Genomic DNA, 9,735 nt, shown 5'->3' with positions numbered 1-9,735 from the left:
CATCCTTCAGCAGATCATTGTACTCCTTTTGAGTTTTGACAATCCTCGACGTTGCAGAGTGAGAAAACGGTCCATTAATGATTGCTTCCTATATGAGGTATCCATTATCCTCAGATCCTATAACGTAGTCTTCGAAGTGATGCGCCCAGACTTCATAATCATGGGTATATAGGATTGGAATCTTCGTGGTTGAACCGATGCTATTGGAAATATTGATGGGATTCGATTGCGACTCATCCATAATGATCGAATAACCTGTTTAAAGATCAGACCTGTAATAAATCAGATTAGGGCAAAACAATAAATATCAAGATACGTCAATAATGAGATGACGACTTAATAAATATCATTAATTGCGGAAAAACCCTAATTGAAACCTTTTCACAGAAAAAATGTGTATCGATTACACAGCCTCCTACTCTGATACCAATTGATGAGATTAAAAACTTAATCTTGAAGATCGATTAGATCTTAAACAGGTAAATAAATACAAAACAGCAAGAACACGAAAATAAAGAACAAGTCAAGAATGAATCAAACGAGTCGAAAGATTAAAACAAAACCCTCAGAAGAGCTCGATTAAGAACATCAATTGTAGAGGATTAGTAGGTTTACAAAAACGATCAAAGAAATCTGTAATTCTATCGTTATGCTCTCGATCGTTAACCTAATATGCATGCAAGCATATACTTATATAATAAATCTAAAAGACATCTCGGTTGGACAGGCCCAAACCGGAGTACAAAATAATTGGACTAAAAGCCGAGCCCAATGACGCAACCCTCTAACGAATCTTCAACCCAACACTTTTGAATTATCTTCAACTATTCTTAAACAATCTGCATAAAGAGAGTAAGAATCTTCAAACATTTTTTCACTTCCATTGCTTTCACCATCATAATGTTTCTTTTTCAACTGATCATTAGGTATAATTTCTTGCTTCCATCTCCTTGAAATGTATTTTGATGGAATCTTAGCAACGCGTTGCATCCTAAATGCATAGAATTTATGTATGCGTAAAAATCCTCGTTTTTTAAAGAGCAAACAAGTACATGTAAATACTTGTTGCTTTTCATCTATGTAAACATGCTCAAAAATAAAATAAATAAATTTAAGTACACCTAAATATATAATAATATACATATACATATTAATAAGTATAAGAATGTAAATGCACCTTATATTCATTCTCATTGTTAATAGTTTCAACAATAAAACCAACTTGTTTTCTTTTCTTTATATCAACCACGATAAAAAATTCTAACCCATTCACAATATGTAATCTTCTATGAAAACATCCATAGACAGATTCATCAATCTCTTTTTGCACCAAAAAAAAAATTGCTTTTGTATAAACATTTGATGCATGTTCTTCAATTGGTAAGCTAGTCTTCAATTTTTAAGTTGTTTACTGATTCCAAATCATTTTGCATTTAAATAAATCTTTGTTTTTCCATTTAACTATCAAAATTTGAGATGAAAACAATCATAGGGTTCTTTGGATATTGGAAACTAGAGAAAAACGAATTTTGACTTTTTGATCTTGATGTTGTTCTCATTGGTCCTGACTAGCACATAATTGAAGTATGTTGTAATCAACAATTTCCTTTTCGCATACATTTCTTTCAACCACTTGTTTTCTTCTAAATTAAAATGATCTAATAACGAATTTCATCTTTGCTCAAACAAGTTTGCATCTATCTCTTTGTTTTAAATGATCTCCACAATTATTTTTTTCGAAAATCAATAGAATTCAAAATCTTCTTAGAAACCTGAAAAAAAGATATATTTAAATACATATAGTATTATTCTTATATATTTGATTAGTATATATATATATATATATATATATATATATATATATATATATATATATATATATATATATATATATATATATATATATATATATGTGTGTTAAAAGTTGATTAAAAGTACTAAAATACCCTTAAAGGTATCCTTTTTACAAGGTTGATTGGAAATCTTGATTATATGCATATGTATAAGTATATTCATATCTGTATTCATATATATATATATATATATATATATATATATATATATATATATATATATATATATATATATATATATATATATACTAATTCTAAAATCTAAAACTTACTAAATTACTCTAAAAAAGTGTCATTTTTACAAGGTCAACTGGAAATCTTGTGTATATGCATATGTATATATATATGTATATTCATATGCATACACATATGCATATAGTAATTCCAGAATCTGCATATATATTCTTAATAAATTTACCTTATCCACATGCATATAATTGTATGTTTTATAAAGTGCATCTGCATATATATATATATATATATATATATATATATATATATATATATATATATATATATATATATATATATATATATATATATATATATATATATATATATTCATAGTATGCATACATATATTCATTTGTATATGAATATTCATATGCATATAATTATTATATATATAATTAAATCACGGCATTCTTATGAACAGTACCTAACTCGAGGTACTGTTCAACGGGTTGCTTTGACTCAATCATAGTTTCTTTAACATGTCCGCCGATCCACCGCCTCCATCATCGGCTTCTAAACCTCACAATAACACTTCTCGATATCTACTCCACCTTCTCCACCGCTCATCTTATCCGATGCGTTTCCCATAACCCTACACACTTCCGGGTCGTTGCACCCCGCTATAATTTGTGTATTCGACCTTTAAAGTGTGACTGACAGTGATGAAACAGAGGTTGAAGAAGCCATCAATTTCTCCATGTTTTCGTCGACACATAGTCTTTGTCCGGCGCCCGTCGGTTGCCTTCCGCCTGCTGACGCCCTTCCGTCGGTCTTTACGACCTTCGTTTTGCTGAAAATCGACTCGACAATCGACCGGTGTTCGACTTCATGTATACTCGACTGTCTAAAATCGACTTACGGTCACATCCCTTCTCTAAAATCGAACGACGATGCCCTGGTAAGTGGTCATTTATAATTTTCCTACCCTAATTCGTCATACTCTATTCTCTATTCTTCCCTAATTCTTCATCTGTGATAACATCTGGCAATTTAGTCAAACGATAGCAGTAGCATCGTTAACATGCCGATTAGGTCATTTTGTTGTCCTGTTGATGTAATGTCTCGAACTGTATTTTTCATCAATCTTAACTCCACATTTGGTTCACTTAGAAAAGAGTTATCCAGGAAAGGTGTCTATTTTGCCACAAGCCATAACTTAGGGAATGCAGATACAGTCTATGATACATCCCAATGCAGGCGCTACCTCTCAATAGCTCAATGTCTATCTTGCTTCGATGTGGGGGTTTCTATATTAACTTCATGTGAAACTACCCGAAATGGTGCTTATGTTATTGTTGATGACTGTTTCATCAGGTGAGTTGTTATTATGCTTTATCAATCTGACACTTTCAATCTTACTACTTGCACACCCATAGGTTTGTTTTCAAATTAATACTAGCCAATTATCAAAGATAACCAAGCTTGAGAATTGAGATGCCAATTATAATGAAAATTTAGTGTTTTTCTTTCAACTTTTATGATGAAGGTGGGTTTGATAGACATCGATATCATAGACTGATATTTAATAGAAAACAGATTACATATCACTTGACAATTTCCTGAAAAACAGGTGCCTACCTTCTCAATAATACCATAATTGCATTAATATTAATATAATATATATTTTAAGTCCATTACAAAACTTACAAGTTATATAGATCATTAACTTACGATACCCTTTATGTTTTAAAAAGAAAAATACTTCCTTTGTCAAGTTGATTTTTGGTTCAATTACAAATTTAATTGTTAACATGTATCATAATTCATTTATCTTTTATGCAGCCAAACAAGTACAAAGATTTACTGAGAGTGATTTTCTTCTTTCTTATTTGCCTTTTCCTTATTCTATGTTCTTTTTCCTGTACTGTTTTGTTTTCTCACTCTATTTTCTTGGGAATGAAGAATTTACATAATAATTTCAGTTCATCTTCTTTTACAATAGTGATTATGTGTGTGAAGAAGATTATGAAGATACAATATTACTCAGTTTTTGACAAATTTGATAAGTCAGCCTTCAAATTAATGAAGCTTTGTAATGTAAGTTATTGTGTATATTAACTTAAAATGCGGTCTCTTCTTTGCCACTTGCCTGAAGGTTTGAAGGTTTAAAACAATGTATTATAGTTCTCAATATGGACATCAATACATCAAGGTGGTCTAATCAATGGGGATCAAAGCCTATATGATAATTGTAGACTTTCACCCATATATTTGATCTAATATTTATTTTAAATGTCTCCATTTTCGGTTAGTGGCATATTTTTATGTTTTGGGTCTAATCACATTGGTTTTAAAAAAACCAAACATCGACTGTAATTCTGTTCTTAACTTCCTAGTGTTCTGGGTGTCATAGATGACAACTTCTGATGTTAAATATTAATGCATAAATATATTCCACCCAAGATTAAATATAATATCATATCATATTAGAACTTTATCCATAGATATTAAACTTTTTAGGATTCCAGATCTCCAAATTTTTAGCATTTTATACCTTTTTAGTTACTGTAATTATGATATTTTCTTGTAATCAGCTGGAGTATTTGATGGATGGATCTCTATGGACGAACCAGGCTATCCGGTAATAGAAGGTGATTCGTATCTTTGTCACTTTTTCAGATATTGATCAGAAGAGAACATCTCAATATCCCAACTACAAATGGAAGAAAACATGGGAAGTTACGAGTGTAGGTGTAATGGCAATTTCCTCCACTTTAAAGAACATAACACATGTCTTAGTGTGTATTTCAAAATATTTACATTTTTCGTGTAAAACATAGTTCATATAAATTGGTAAAAAAACAAAATGTTGTTGAATTTATTGGTAAAAGATGAAACATCGTTACATCGATTGGTAGAAAAGTGAGTTTGTTGTATAAAGAAATACATTTAAATTTCAACATATATATATTTTTAAAATTTAACATATGTATATGTGATATTGACGATTGATAAATAGGAAATAGGTGAAGATGTTGCTACGCGCGAGTGCTGGGTGGAGTTTTGCATGGACTGTTGTTCTTGGTGTTGCAACTATGGATACAGATTCTACAAATATTACCTTTTCCCTTTATTTATTTTGTAATTGTTTTTTTTTAAACATTTTTGCACTTCCATGAAATTAATATCCATAATCTTGATGATGAGGTACATACTACACATACATTTGGAGATCAAGGCTATGATGGCACAATATATGCCCTTGGGTAATGAAAGAGTAAGCAGCATGTGCTTTTGGTGTTCGTATGTATATTTTGACACCATCTCATGTATTGTATATGCTATATATATTAGTTTGTTTTAAGATTTTTTGTCACTCCATAAACTGTATCATATGTAATTCACATCCAACCCATGCAAAGCATGGGCACCTACACTAGTTCTTATTTTATATGAAATTGTATTCTTAATAAACTTACCTTATTTATATATATATATATATATATATATATATATATATATATATATATATATATATATATATATATATATATATATATATATATATATATATATATATATATATATATATATAATGAGAACATTTGAATATAACATATATATTTTCAATTTGAAAAAATTGAATATCATTTTAAATTAATAAAATATTACATTATTTGACAATTTATTTCCTATGTGCCACGTACAAAGTTTATGCCTTGACTTGGTAAAAATTGTAGCAAATTTGTTTTGATTATTGGGTCTTTATCTGTTACAACAATTTGAGGTTGTTTTCCAAATGTTGGATTAAATGAGTTTAAAAGCCATGTGCATGATTCAACAATCTCATTTGATAATAGACCAACACCAACTGTAACACTCCTCCTGTGGTTATCAGTTGTTTTAATCTAATAAAGAACATCTTATATATGTGTATATAAACAAATATATTAGAAATTGTGTCAACCCAATATTTCGAATCAATGTAACGACCTAAAATGTCAAAAATTGTAAACTCTTTTGATATAATGAAATTATTGTAAAAAATAAAATGTTCAAAAGTCATCTACTGGATTTCATAAATGATAGATATCGTGTCAAGGGTTTTAGAAATATAAAGAACACTAAAATCCAAGTTATAACGAGGAAGTTATGACCAACCTAAGATTCACAGCAAAACCGTCAATACAGTTAAACGTAAAACACGACTTTTCAATACAATAATTTTTAATTTTAGGTATCTAAATGAAAATGGTAGATATCATCAAACCGTTAACGTACGTTAAAAGAACGTCTAATTCTGACTTCGTATGAGGAAGTTAAGATTTTTCCAAGTTTCGGATATAGCAATAGACAACTAAAAACTCGAAATAAAGATCGAGAGACTTTTGGCCGAAGCAACCTAAATGGGAATTGAAGATCTCAACAATAGTAGTGCAACGGTAAAAAGTCTAACGAAAACGAACGTCGGATGAAGATGTTATGGATTTTTAACGGACTTTTCATGTCTTGGCCAATTAAAAATAAAGTCAAAATTAGCCGACGAATTCTAAACAAGAGTTGTAGAGTATATTTTCACCTATGTGTACATATAAAGAACGTCAAAATTGGAGCTCGTATGCGAAAGTTAGGGATTTTACAAGCTCGAGGTGCACAAACCGAGACGATTTACGCCCAACGTACCCTCATACGCCCAACATACTCGGGTGCTAGGCTTCGGATCGTCCACGTCGCTCCTCTATGCCTCTACGCTTCTGTCCGATCCAAAGTCCGGCAAACGAGGATGCGAGCATTCCAGGCATAATTGCTCATTTTCTCTCATTCACTTGCGTTTTTACTCCGTTTTGCATGCAGGAAATATCCCGAATCCCCGGTTTTCATACCCAAGTCCCGAAGGAAGTTTTACGCTCCCGAGATTCCCGAGAATCCCGAGAAATCGGCTTTCTCCTCTCAAAGTTCTGCTCGTTTTTCATCTCACCATCTTCACTCTATCAAGTGAGTTCATACCCCTACAAATACACTTTAAATACATTTTAAATGCTTTTTAAATACTTTTAAGGGGGGGGGGGGGGGGGGGGCGGGAATACAAGTAAACACCCGGTTATTATCGTGTGAAAATATCTATCCTTTGCTATGCATTTTATACTGTTATTTTAACTATCATATGAAAACGTTCGCATGCAACACATATTTCAATAACACCTTGTCTTTCCAGACTAAAAACATGTTGTTATATAATTATGAAACACTTTAATTATATTTTAAGTATAAATGTTCAATGATGTTATATTGTGCATACAAAGTCGACATTACGCTAGGGTTTACCATGCAAGCAAATCATACTTTTGGAAAAACTATAATACGTATAGTTTACAAGGAAATCATGATATTTTACATACTATAAGTACTATATCAAGGACATACTTTCATATACTAGAACAAATGGACATTTCAAACATAAATCAATTTGATTCTAAGTTTTTTGAGACATTCGACTTCACGTACTTTCAAGTATGCAATTAAAGTCCTGTATTATATACGATAATCTCTTGCAGGGAGAGCGTGATACTTGTGTATAGATCTACACGGGATTGACAATCCCGCACTTAAACTGTTAGCTACAGTTAGACCGACAAGTCTACGGTGACAAACGTCATAACATTCCAACGCCTGAAGAACGTTGTTACAGGCAGTCTGGGTCAATAGCATGGTTATAAAACTCACATGGAGTATTAAAAACACGTTGATTTACGGGGTTATCAAATGCCTTAGTTATTTTATACATACATATATCTAATATCATAGGCATGAAAAACACTTTTGCATTACAGTTTTGGAACTTTTAAACTACTACACACTTATGGAAAAATATTAGATTTCTAGAAGCAAGCATTCAAAAACAGTCGGGTCTTGGTAGAAGACTACTTTTATACTAGTAGGAAATATGAGATTTTCTAGGATTTTTAGAACATCTACAAACAATTTCATTCAAATTTATACAAACATTGACATTAAATACTTATGAACTCACCAGCTTAAATGTTGATCTACTCTTTCAAATCGACTTGTATTTCTCAGGGATTCAGTAATACAGGTAAACTTCAGCTTTTGGAGAAGTGACACTAAGTCGTCAGTTTAAAACTCATTTTGTCATCATATTGTAATTTGTTTTGAAACAAGTATCATTCAACAATGTAACTTTTAAATTATATATATGATGGTTGTTTTACTTTCTTTAGTATGTATTCAACTATTACAATACTACATGAAGTCATCCGCCCTCGAACGATTCCGCCTTTCTGGTTTGGGGGTGTGACAGATTGGTATCAGAGCATTTTTTATAGTGAACTAAGTATATCGAACCACATAGGATATACAAACTATAAATGCATAGGGATTAAAATTCTCTGAAAAAACGTTTTTACACTTGAACCACATTTCACTTAGCTTAAATTATTTGGGTCGTAAAAGCACAAATATATGCATACAACGAGTCATTTCATAGTTAGAACTATACATGAAGTATTAAGATAAGTTGGACACTAAGACTAGGCCCCAGAATATGTAATCGGATTTGGGATGAATATAGCCTGATCAACTATATTTATCCGAGATCGGACTAATGTATGTCGAGGAATGGTCGTAGCGACCAACAAGTCAAAACTTACCAAAATGACACTAGTATCAAACATACAAACTTAAATACTATAGGAGTATTTGGTAAATACAATAGTTTAACTTACGTGTTTAGATTTACACATTTTTAAAATTTCTAGACAATTATCATACCTCTATTCTCGTACAGACACAATGGCTGGATTCTATCCACCCGGGGATCCCTACTACCCGAATCAGGGAAATGGAGGATGGGTAGAGGAAGACCTCGAAGAAGAGAGGAACCTATAGAGTTGGAGGAAGGGGAAGACTCTCGGACAGACTCAGAGCCAGAAGTAGTCAACCCACCAGTCGCTCAACCTCCCACATTTAGAGGAAACTTTCAGGGACCAACACCCATTTGGGGAAGTCACATTCACCATTGGAGCCGACAGCAAGGATTACGTCCTCCCTACGGTATGTGTAAGGACTTTTACGACGTTAGGGGTGGGGGTTCAGCCGACCGAGCACTCCCAGTCATGGTGGGCAAACTAGCCAACCAGTCCTATCAATATAGGGTTCAAGCAAACCTGATTCGTGAAGTCAAAGTGGAAGTACAAGTTCACACTTTCGACATCCGTCGACGGGACAGGTTGCACGACGATGCCCAACTCCGCGTTAACACATTTCAAGCGCAACTGATTGCAGCCCTCTCTGACATAAGGGAGATGAGGGAACAACAAGTCGCCTTCGATAGGCGTCTTATGGAAGCCAAGAAATCAGACACGGAGTCAAGCTCCAAGTGCAACCTACGTCGCAAGTAGTACTTGCCCGAATTCCAAAATTTTTGTTATAGAATAGGAAGTTGGCTAAAAGTCTTACTTTTCTTTAACTTATGTATCGGAGATCCTTAGAAGGGTCGAAATTTTCCAAACTCCAAAATGTAACTCAACGTATGTTTAATATATATGAAGAAATTTCCTTTGTGTGTTAATTTTTACCATTCAGATTCATGAGTTATCTATCACTATACAAACTTTTATTATGAATGAAGCTCTAAAACCTTGGTTATGTCAGTCAAATTCATAAATTGCGGAATATAACAAATTATTAA

General features: G+C 32.3%; 1 long non-coding RNA gene across 1 annotated transcript; it reads left to right on the top strand.

Annotated features, from left to right (window-relative positions):
* Nucleotides 1-2,489: 2,489 nt before the first annotated feature.
* LOC122195314 (uncharacterized) lies at nucleotides 2,490-5,412 on the top strand. Its single transcript, XR_006185603.2, has 2 exons — nucleotides 2,490-3,401; nucleotides 4,622-5,412. It is a non-coding gene; the product is annotated as an uncharacterized LOC122195314 (long non-coding RNA).
* Nucleotides 5,413-9,735: the final 4,323 nt, after the last annotated feature.

This window comes from Lactuca sativa, chromosome 8, assembly GCF_002870075.4.
Source record: "Lactuca sativa cultivar Salinas chromosome 8, Lsat_Salinas_v11, whole genome shotgun sequence".
Classification (NCBI taxonomy): Eukaryota; Viridiplantae; Streptophyta; class Magnoliopsida; order Asterales; family Asteraceae; genus Lactuca; species Lactuca sativa.
This window is presented reverse-complemented; position numbering and strand designations above follow the sequence as displayed.